The sequence below is a fragment of the Rutidosis leptorrhynchoides genome, chromosome 2 (genome assembly GCF_046630445.1).
Source record: "Rutidosis leptorrhynchoides isolate AG116_Rl617_1_P2 chromosome 2, CSIRO_AGI_Rlap_v1, whole genome shotgun sequence".
Classification (NCBI taxonomy): Eukaryota; Viridiplantae; Streptophyta; class Magnoliopsida; order Asterales; family Asteraceae; genus Rutidosis; species Rutidosis leptorrhynchoides.
This window is the reverse complement of record NC_092334.1, coordinates 658,635,454-658,645,647: the sequence shown is the minus strand read 5'-3', so window position 1 is coordinate 658,645,647 and position 10,194 is coordinate 658,635,454. Positions and strand designations below refer to the sequence as shown.

At 32.9% G+C, this 10,194-nt stretch overlaps 1 non-coding gene across 1 annotated transcript; it reads left to right on the top strand.

The window, feature by feature from the left end:
- Positions 1-9,531: 9,531 nt before the first annotated feature.
- On the top strand, positions 9,532-9,638 carry LOC139895320 (small nucleolar RNA R71). Its single transcript, XR_011775777.1, has one exon. It is a non-coding gene; the product is annotated as a small nucleolar RNA R71 (small nucleolar RNA).
- Positions 9,639-10,194: the final 556 nt, after the last annotated feature.

The following is a 10,194-nucleotide window of genomic DNA, read 5'->3' as shown; positions in this document are numbered from 1 at the left end:
AGGCTACTCCGAATGAAAAAATCGAAGTTGTCTTGCTGGAGCTGTGATATAATTTGCTATTTTGCAAAGGAATCGCAAGGTTATTTTGGCCTATAAATGCCAAAAGATCTGACACAGATATGTGTTGAATTATGACTTTGGTTTCGAGAGCTTTTTAAGTACATAACTGTGGGTAATATGTGGTTGGATCATCATCTCAATTGCTCATTATTTGAAGTGTCTTCAGAGATTTTTGAAGGGTTTGAACACAGATTGTAATCGTTTGTATACATTTGATGTTCTAACACACTTTTGAAGTCAAAGTATAGCTTTGAAAGATGTAGGAATCTAAAAGTGATGGTACCGGTTATATCTCGAATTGAATTCTGAGATTTTAAAATCAGAATATGTAATTGGGTTTGAATGAGTGTGGTTGTTTTGATTTCTATGAAAGAATGTATATTATTGTGAAAGTAGGAAGTATAATTGATAATTTTCTTAATCTGATTCGAAGAATGTAACATATTAATTGTGAATTTATATATATCTCTCGGGTATTACCTATCCGTTAAAAAATTTTCACAATTAATATTTTGTACATAAGAATTTTATTACAGTCTTTATGAAAATATACATGTATATATTCTCCTCAGATGTAACATAGATTTTAATGAGTTAATACTAAATTAAACTCATTCGATTTACGGTTGGAACTAGAATTAAATAATTCCTTGAAGGCTTTAGAGGTTACATAAGTATTTCTTCAATAATATTGAAATTATGAATCAATACTTCGTTATTTGTTGAGATGTGATGTTGGTTTTTGTTAAATTCTTGTGAACTTCGCAAAGTACGAATGATGTTATCTGAAAAGTTTCGGTTACATCAATGATGAAGTGCAAAATCAAATATATACTTGATTTATTAGGAATTGGAACTTGTTGAATTGAGACAGAGATTGTAGTTAACGATGGTTAAGTTGCGGGCAAGGGACGTACATTATTGCATATTTGTAATATGAATTAACCGAGTAGTTAAGATTCACACACAATAGCTTAGCACGGAAAGATTTATTTTTTATTTCAAAATATATATATATATATATATATATATATATATATATATATATATATATATATATATATATATATATATATATATATATATATATATATATATATATATATATATATAATTTCTTCAGAGGGAATGAGTTAATTCTTCATAACTTGTTGATACAATATACACGTTATTGATTCGTAATGATGTCCACATTGATTCTTGAACTGACGGAGTTTGTGATGTTATAGGTGTTGTTGATTCTGATGTTGACTGTACTAACGATGCTGGTGATGTTGATGGTACTGTTGATGCTGTTGGTAAAACAAGTTTAACTTGTTAATCACACACCATTTTTGTCAGGGTTTCTACTCTTCCTTCTATCATTTTGGTTCGCTTAACTGATTTATGGTTAGGGCTAGATTAGATAATCTCTAAGACTTTAGAGATTATATAATCGCCGCGGAATGTTTCTCCAATGAAGTTATAAATTAATACTTCGTCAGTTATTGTTGTTGGTACTCCATGGTATCTATGGTGCGTATGACGTTGATGCTCGTGGGACAGATTGTGAAGTTGAGGTTTACAACGCGGTTGTGGTTGGAGGTGGTAATGGTACTGTTGGCGTTGATGATGGTGGTACTGGTTATGCTGCTGGTGCTGCTGCTGGTGTTTGTAATCTCTGCACCATATTCTCCAAAGCCACTACCCGAGCGCGAAGTTCGTTGACTTCTTCTATTATTTCAGGATGATTATCGGTCGGAACGAGCGGATAAATAAAATCTAGAATTTGATGTAGTATATAATCGTGACGAGATACCCTGGAAATGAGAGAGAAAATGGTGTCTCGAACAGGTTCTCCGGTAAGTGCTTCAGGTTCTTCGCCAAGAGGGCAATGTGGTGGATGGAAAGGATCGCCTTCTTCTTGTTTCCAATGATTGAGGAGGCTACGAACTCATTCCCAATTCATCCAGAATAGGTGATGACTGATTGGTTGATCCATTTCGGTCACACTGCTTTCGGAGCTTGAGTGAGATTCCATTTCGGAATCTGAGTGACTTGAACTGATGAAAAATTCCATTTCGTACGATTGGATAAAGGATTTTCGATATAAAATGATTTTTCGACTATCGGGTGGTATTCTATTTACATAGGATATATATATATAGAGATCAAAAGATTTCATAGATTACGGAGGAATTTGCGGGATATGTCAGGCAAAGTTTAAGTAACAGATACGATAAGATATGATTTAGCAGATATGCTAAGATATGAATTTTGTCTATACACTACTCATGCAATTAATGTAGCAAGATGTGTCTAGACTAATAATGATAAGCAGGTAATTTCCTATGGATGATAAGCAGATGATTTCTGACTAGAAATGAAAAGCAAAACTTTTGACATGCAGACACGGTCAAAGTCCAGACTCACTAATGCATCCTAACGACGTATCAGTTAGACACACTAATGCAGAACTGGTTTGCTATGACCACCGCTCTGATACCAACTGAAAGGACCCGTTCATATACATTATAAACGATTCACAATAGTTGATTACATTGCGAGGTATTTGACCTCTATATGATACATTTTACAAACATTGCATTCGTTTTTAAAAGACAATCTTTCTTTACATCAAAAATTGACAGGCATGCATACCATTTCATAATATCCACTATCCAACTATAAATTGATTTAATAATAATCTTTGATGAACTCAATGACTCGAATGCAACGTTCTTCGAAATATGCTATGAAAGACTCCAAGTAATATATTTAAAATGAGCAAATGCACAGCGGAAGATTTCTTTAACACCCGAGAATAAACATGCTTTAAAGTGTCAACCAAAAGGTTGGTGAGTTCATTAGTTTATCATAATCATTTATTTCCATCATTTTAATAGACCACAAGAATTTCATTTCCAGTTCTCATAAATATACGTCCCATGCATAGAGACAAAAAATAATCATTCATATGGTGAACACCTGGTAACCGACATTAACTAGATACATATAAGAATATCCCCTATCATTTCGGGATCCTCCTTCGGACATGATATAATTTCGAAGTACTAAAGCATCCGGTACTTTGGATGGGGTTTGTTAGGCCCAATAGATCTATCTTTAGAGTTCGCGTCAATTAGGGTGTCTGTTCCCTAATTCTTAGATTACCAGACTTAATAAAAAGGGGCATATTCGATTTCGATCATTCAACCATATAATGTAGTTTCGATTACTTGTGTCTATTTCGTAAAACATTTATAAAAATTGCGCATGTATTCTCAGCCCAAAAATATAAAGGGTAAAAAGGCAAATGAAACTCACCATACTGTATTTCGTAGTAAAAATACATATAACGTCATTGAACAAGTGCAAGGTTGGCCTCAGATTCACGAACCTAAATTAATTATATATATTTATGTGTTGGTCAATATTTGTCTAACAAATTAGGTCAAGTCATAGTGTACCACAATCCTAATGCTCGAGACTAATATGCAAAAGTCAACAAAAGTAAATTTGACTCAAAATAATTTCCAAAAATCTATACATGATTAATATATAGTTTAAATATCGTCGTTTTATATTTTTAAATATTTTTAAAAGATTTATTAGAGTAAATAATAAAATTTATTTATTAATAAATAAAATTTTGTATTATATTTATATAATAAAATATACTTTTATATATATTAAGTAATAAAATTTATAGGGTTCATTTAATATTATAAAGATAATATGATAGGTATTATTAAAGTAAGTTATTACACGTAGTAAAATATGTTTGTATCAAATATTTATTTGATAAAATAATATCTATAATGATAGTAAGTAAAAGTTGTATTATTTTGTAATAATAATTATTATTATCAAAATATCAATATTTATAATTACTAAGATGACATTATGATAAAACGATAATTCTAATTATGATAACTTTAATATTTATGATAATTTTTAATATTAACTTTAAAATAATAATTCTATTTAAAATAATAATAATAATAATGATATTTTATAGTAACAATGACATTTCTATTAAAATGATAATTTTTGTTAAAATGATAGTTTTAATACTAACGATAATTTTAATAATAATAGTAATGATAAAATAATAAGAACGATAATTTTATCTAAATCAATATCTTATAATATTTTAATTTCATCATGATACTCTTACCCATTATTTCCTAATCGTTTCGTTTAATAGCTTTTAATCGTCTTTTATATCGTGTTCGTAATAATGATAATAATAGTAATCAAAATAATTAGGTGTTACAAATATTTGTTTTAATTACACTAATATTAATAATGATAGTCACTATAACATTATTAACGATAATACTAATAATTATCTTAATGATAATATAGTAATAATAATAATAACAATAACAATAACCATTTTTAAAGAATGATATATATATTAATAATGATAATAATAATAATAATACCAATAATAATAATAATAATAATAATAATAATAATAATAATAATAATAATAATAATAATAATAATAATAATAATTGGATAATAATAATAATAATACTAATTATAACTTTAACGATAATAACGATAGTAATAATAAAAAAAATAACAATTTTTAATGATAAATCCTTTATTGATAAAGATAATAATAATAATAATAATAAGATAAAACTAGAACGACGATAATAACGACGATAATAATAATCATTTTTAATAATAATACAAAAATTCGATGGACTATAACTTCAAATCCGTTCATCGAAATCATTCGATATCTAAATGAAAAGTTCTTAATTTTTCGCTAGCTTTCCAACGACATGCATATCTTATACCTTATCTCAGTTGCATATATAACTAATTCAGGATTCAACAAAACCTAACTAAAGGCAATATCAAAAGTACAAACATGCATAATCCTATATACTCGAGCACTAGTCAGGGATACACTATTAGTATGTAAAAGTTAAATTATGAGTACTCACGTATCAATATTGAGATTCAATATTGCAGGAAAGGTACGTAGACGCAACGGAGATGATAAACTCTATATTGATCTCACGAGCATACCCATGAACCATACCCAATCACCTCCATAGCTATAACTCATAATTTCCTTAATCCAATCCCACTCGAAAAACAATTTCGAAATCACTCGGACAGCACTCTGACGTAATATTTTATGTATACTAATAATATCTTGAAATAATACTGAGTAAATATATATATGTAAATCGATTGAGAGAGTTTAGAGAAAAATATTTTCAAGTTTCTTATGAAATAATAAAACCTATTGAATTCTATTTATAATAGATTTTTGAATTATTAAAGTGAATTATTAAAGTATAAATTATTAAAGTGAATTATTAAAGTATGAATTATTAAAGTGAATTATTAAAGTATGAATTATTAAAGTGAATTATTAAAGTATGAATTATTAAAGTATGAATTATTAAAGTGAATTATTAAAGTTAAAGTAAAGTAAAAATAAAGTAAAGGTAAAGTTTAAGTATAGTAAAAGTATAAAACTATGTACGTATAATACGCGTATAAATATATATAATATTAATTTAAATCGTTATATATATTTAATAAAATAAAATATAAATATCGTTATCTTTATCATACTGGTTAAGTAATGAGTTGTCAAAAGTGGTTCTAGATATTTATAAAAGTTATATACGTTTTAATAATAAAGTTCTTTTTAAACTGAAAACGTTTTTGTACGTTTGAAACTAAATCAAATAAATATAATAATTTTGTTTTCCAAAACCAAATATATTTTTAAGAATCATTTTGTTTAAAGGTTAAAATAATGGAAATCGTTATATCATAAAATGTTTTAGAAAAGTAGAATCATATATATTCATAATAGGTTTCAAGTTTTTTAAATTACAGTTTGTTGGTGAAGTATGGGATAAAGTTCAAAGGTTAAATAAACGTATGAAATCATCTTAATAAAAAATGTCGAGTTACATAATTTGTCGATATCCAACATCTAAGTTATTTACACTTCACGTTCTTACTTATAAATCACTTTACCATTTTTCGAATGTTGTCAAAAAGAATAGATTTCTTAAATCACAATGGACCTCATAACATAGACCCGTAATCATATCATAATGTATCTGATAAATCAATCATTTGATATTATCTTCTAATTCCATCGATAAACATATTGAAACAAATACGTTCATGTAAAGTATTATACGTTTAATACTTTATTAATATTCTCAAGTTATAATATATATATACATATATATACATATTTATTTATATATAACGGTTCGTGAATCGTCGGAATTTGGTCGAGGTTATAATGAATGTATGAACACAATTTAAAATTCTTGAGATTTAACTTAACAAACTTTGCTTATCGTGTCGGAATAATATAAAGATAAAGTTTAAATTTGGTTGGAAATTTTCGGGTTGTCACAGCACATAAGCTCGAATGGAAGGGACCAATTCGGAGCAATTATGATTGGTGCATTGATCAGTTTCTCCTTAAGAAGATCGAATGCCTTTTGGCACTTGTCGTAGAAATTCCACGGCGTGTCCTTTTCAAGGAATTTGTTCATCGGGTTAGCGATTTTAGAAAAATCCTTAATAAACCGCCGGTAAAAACTGGCGTGCCCGAGAAAACTTCAAACACCCTTAACATCGGTGGGAGGTGGAAGGTTCTTAATAGCCGTTACCTTCGCAGGATCCACCTCAATATCGTCCTTAGAAATCTTGTGCCCGAGAACTATGCCCCCTTGAACCATGAAATGGCACTTTTCCCAATTGAGCACAAGATTAGACTTTTCACATCATTCCAACATCCGTTCTAAGTTCAGAAGGCATGAATCAAAAGTGTCACCGAAGACCGAAAAGTCATCCATAAACACCTCCATGCAATCCTCTATCATATCGTGGAATATGGCCATCATGCACCTTTGAAAAGTCGCCGGAGCATTGCAAAGGCCAAAGGGCATGCGTTGGTATGAAAATGTGCCATACGGGCAAGTGAAAGTAGTTTTCTCCTGGTCCTCGAGCGAGATAGGAATTTGGAAATAGCCCGAAAAACCATCAAGAAAACAATAAAAGCTGTTTCCCGCTAACCTCTCTAGCATTTGATCCATGAAAGGTAACGAGAAGTGGTCTTTACGTGTGGCGTCGTTCAACTTTCGATAGTCAATACAAACACGCCACCCCGTGACAGTCCGAGTGGAAATTAACTCATTTTTATCATTGGTGGTAAGAGTCATACCACCTTTCTTAGGTACACAGTGTACCGGGCTAATCCAAGGACTGTCAGAGATCGGGTAAATCAGACCTGCATCGAGGAGCTTAATGATCTCTTTCTTTACGACATCTTGCATGTGCGGGTTCAACCTCCTTTGACGTTGCACCACAGGTTTGGAGTTATCCTCCATTAGGATTTTGTGGGTGTAATAGGAGGGACTAATACCCTTAATGTCGTGAATTTTCCACGCAATGGCCGGTTTATGGACCTGCAGCATGGTTACAAGTTCAGTTTTCTGATCCGTAGTAAGAGAAGAAGAAATAATTACCGGAAGCTTAGATTCCTCCTGCAAATAAGCGTATTCCAAATGATCAGGAAGTGGCTTCAATTCTAACTCGGGAGGTTCTTCAATTGAAGACTTGCTCCGGTAATCCGCATCACGCTCGAGTTCTTTGAACTCCTCCTCAGTCGGCTCATAGCCGTTTTCCATCAAGGTGGTCAAAATATACACCTCCTCAACCTGCAACTCTTCATCAATTTCAACCAATGAACACTCTCCTGAACACTGTAACTCTGGCAATTCCTGCAACAACTCAGAGTGGACATTCACAGTGTTAAGAAAATAGCATACATCATCGATGTACGCAGGGTATTTTAAAGTATGGTCGATTGAAAAAGTTTCATACAAATTATCTATCCGAAGGGTCAACTGTTGGCCATATACATCAATGATACACCTAGCAGTATTTAAAAATGGCCGACCCAAAATCAGTGGAATCCTATCATCCACTTCCATATCTAACACCACGAAATCTGCTGGAAAAACCAACGACCCGGTTTTAACTAGCATATTCTCGATAATTCCACGAGGGAATTTAATAGAGCGGTCTACTAGCTGAATAGCCATTCGTGTGGGTTTCTACTCCCCAGGGTCTAGCTTCAAATAAATAGAATAGGGCATTAAATTTATGCTAGCCCCCAAATCTGCCAACGCCCTCATACAATCCAAGTTACCCAATAAACAAGGAATGGTAAAACTCCCAGGATCCTCAAGCTTCTCGGGAAGCTTGTTTGCAACTACCGCTGAGCATGCGGCATTCAACCAAACTGAAGACACGTTCTCCAGCTTCTTCCTGTTAGTTAGCAAGTCCTTAAGAAACCTTGCATACTTGAGCATACCTGCAATCACATCAATAAAAGGCAAATTAATGTTAACTTTTTTAATCAAGTCCATGAACTTGGACTTTTCCGCCTCTAGCTTCTCCAGTCTCTGCTTCCTCGAGAATGGGAGCGGTGGTTGATACTCTTTAACTACCGGTTTAGCAGCAACAGTTTCCGGTAACCTCACAACCTTCTCAATCACCTGTTCCGGCTCCTTATCCCTCTCCGGTTCACTAACAATAACCGGCTCACTATCCTTAACCAAAGGCACTCGTAAATCATCCTCATCGGGCTTATTCGGTGAATCATATGCTAAACCACTGCGTGTAGTGATAGCATTAACGTGCCCATTCTTTGGGTTATTATCGGTCTTACTCGGTAACTCCCCCGGTTTCCTCACATTATTCTGACTAGCAAGCTGACCAATTTGTTTCTCTAGATTCTGAATCGCTGCTTATTGATTTCGAAACATTTGATCATTCTTCTCATTGTTCTGAGTAACAGTAGTAACAAGCTGAGTTTAAGATATCACAAGCTTCTCGATCATAACTTCAAGATTGGACTTTTTCTCTTCGGCTTGGGGTTTCTGAAAATACCCTGGAGCTTGCTGTTGATATCCTCCACTAGAACCTGGCTGGAACCTCGAACCTTGATTACCTTGAGGATTATAGGGATTGTTGAAATTCCTATTAAACTGCGCACGTCCCTGAAACTGATTGTTGTTCTGTTGACTAATATAAGTTATCTCTTCCTTCTAATTCATAGTCAAACCTGCATCACAATCTTTTGCCAGATGTAATCCCCCACAATACTCACAACCCACCTTCATACCATGAATATCCTTATTTATCTTTTCCAAATTCCTACCAAAGGAATCCAACTTAGCACTTATAGACCCAAAATCGTCATATGCACCATAGGTTTCGGTCTTCTTAACTGAAGCTGGATGGAATGACTCATGATCTTGATGCCATTCGTGAGAGTAAGCAGCTTCCTTTTCAATTATCTCTAACGCCTCTTCTTCGGTCTTATCCATTAACGTACCACCTGCTGCTTGATCAATAGTCTGACGAGTTGGGATATCACACCCCTTGTAGAAAATCTGAACCTTCTGTAAATCATTTAACCCATGTTGCGGACATGAGCGTAACAAAGTAGCAAAACGGTCCCAAGCATCAAATAACGTCTCACTGCTCTTTTGTCTGAATTATGAAATTTCTGCTTGAAGTCTAGCAGCTCGAGACGCAGGGAAAAACTTCGATAAAAACTTATCCTCCAAAGTCTCCCAAGAGGTAATCGTGCCCTATGGTTGCTTATCTAACCATCTCTTGGCTTCTCCCTTAAGAGTCCAAGGAAAAAGCCTTGTCTTGACTGAAGTATCGGCAACCTCATGTAACTTAAACAAATTGCAAACATCATTAAAATTACGAAGATGCTCATTAGCATCCTCAGTATCCTTGCCATAAAATCGGCAATCAGAAGAAATCAAATTCAGGATCGGCCCCGTAATTTGAAAAGGCTGAGTGCTGTTCGGTTGAGTAATCGAGTTGCCTTGGCCCCCTCGTGTGGCCTTCAACTTTTGTGCCATAGTCTGAGGACGAGGTGGTTGTTCTTGGTTAGCCATATCTTCAGTCTCGAAAAGATCTAATGAAATGTAAGATTCTTCTTCTTCTCTGATTTCAGGTGGTGTATCGGGCACCACTATTTCAGAACTACTACACAAATTAATTATATTAGCACTTGAAGAAAAAGATGAATCCACTGTAGACTGTTGTTCGTGACTTAAC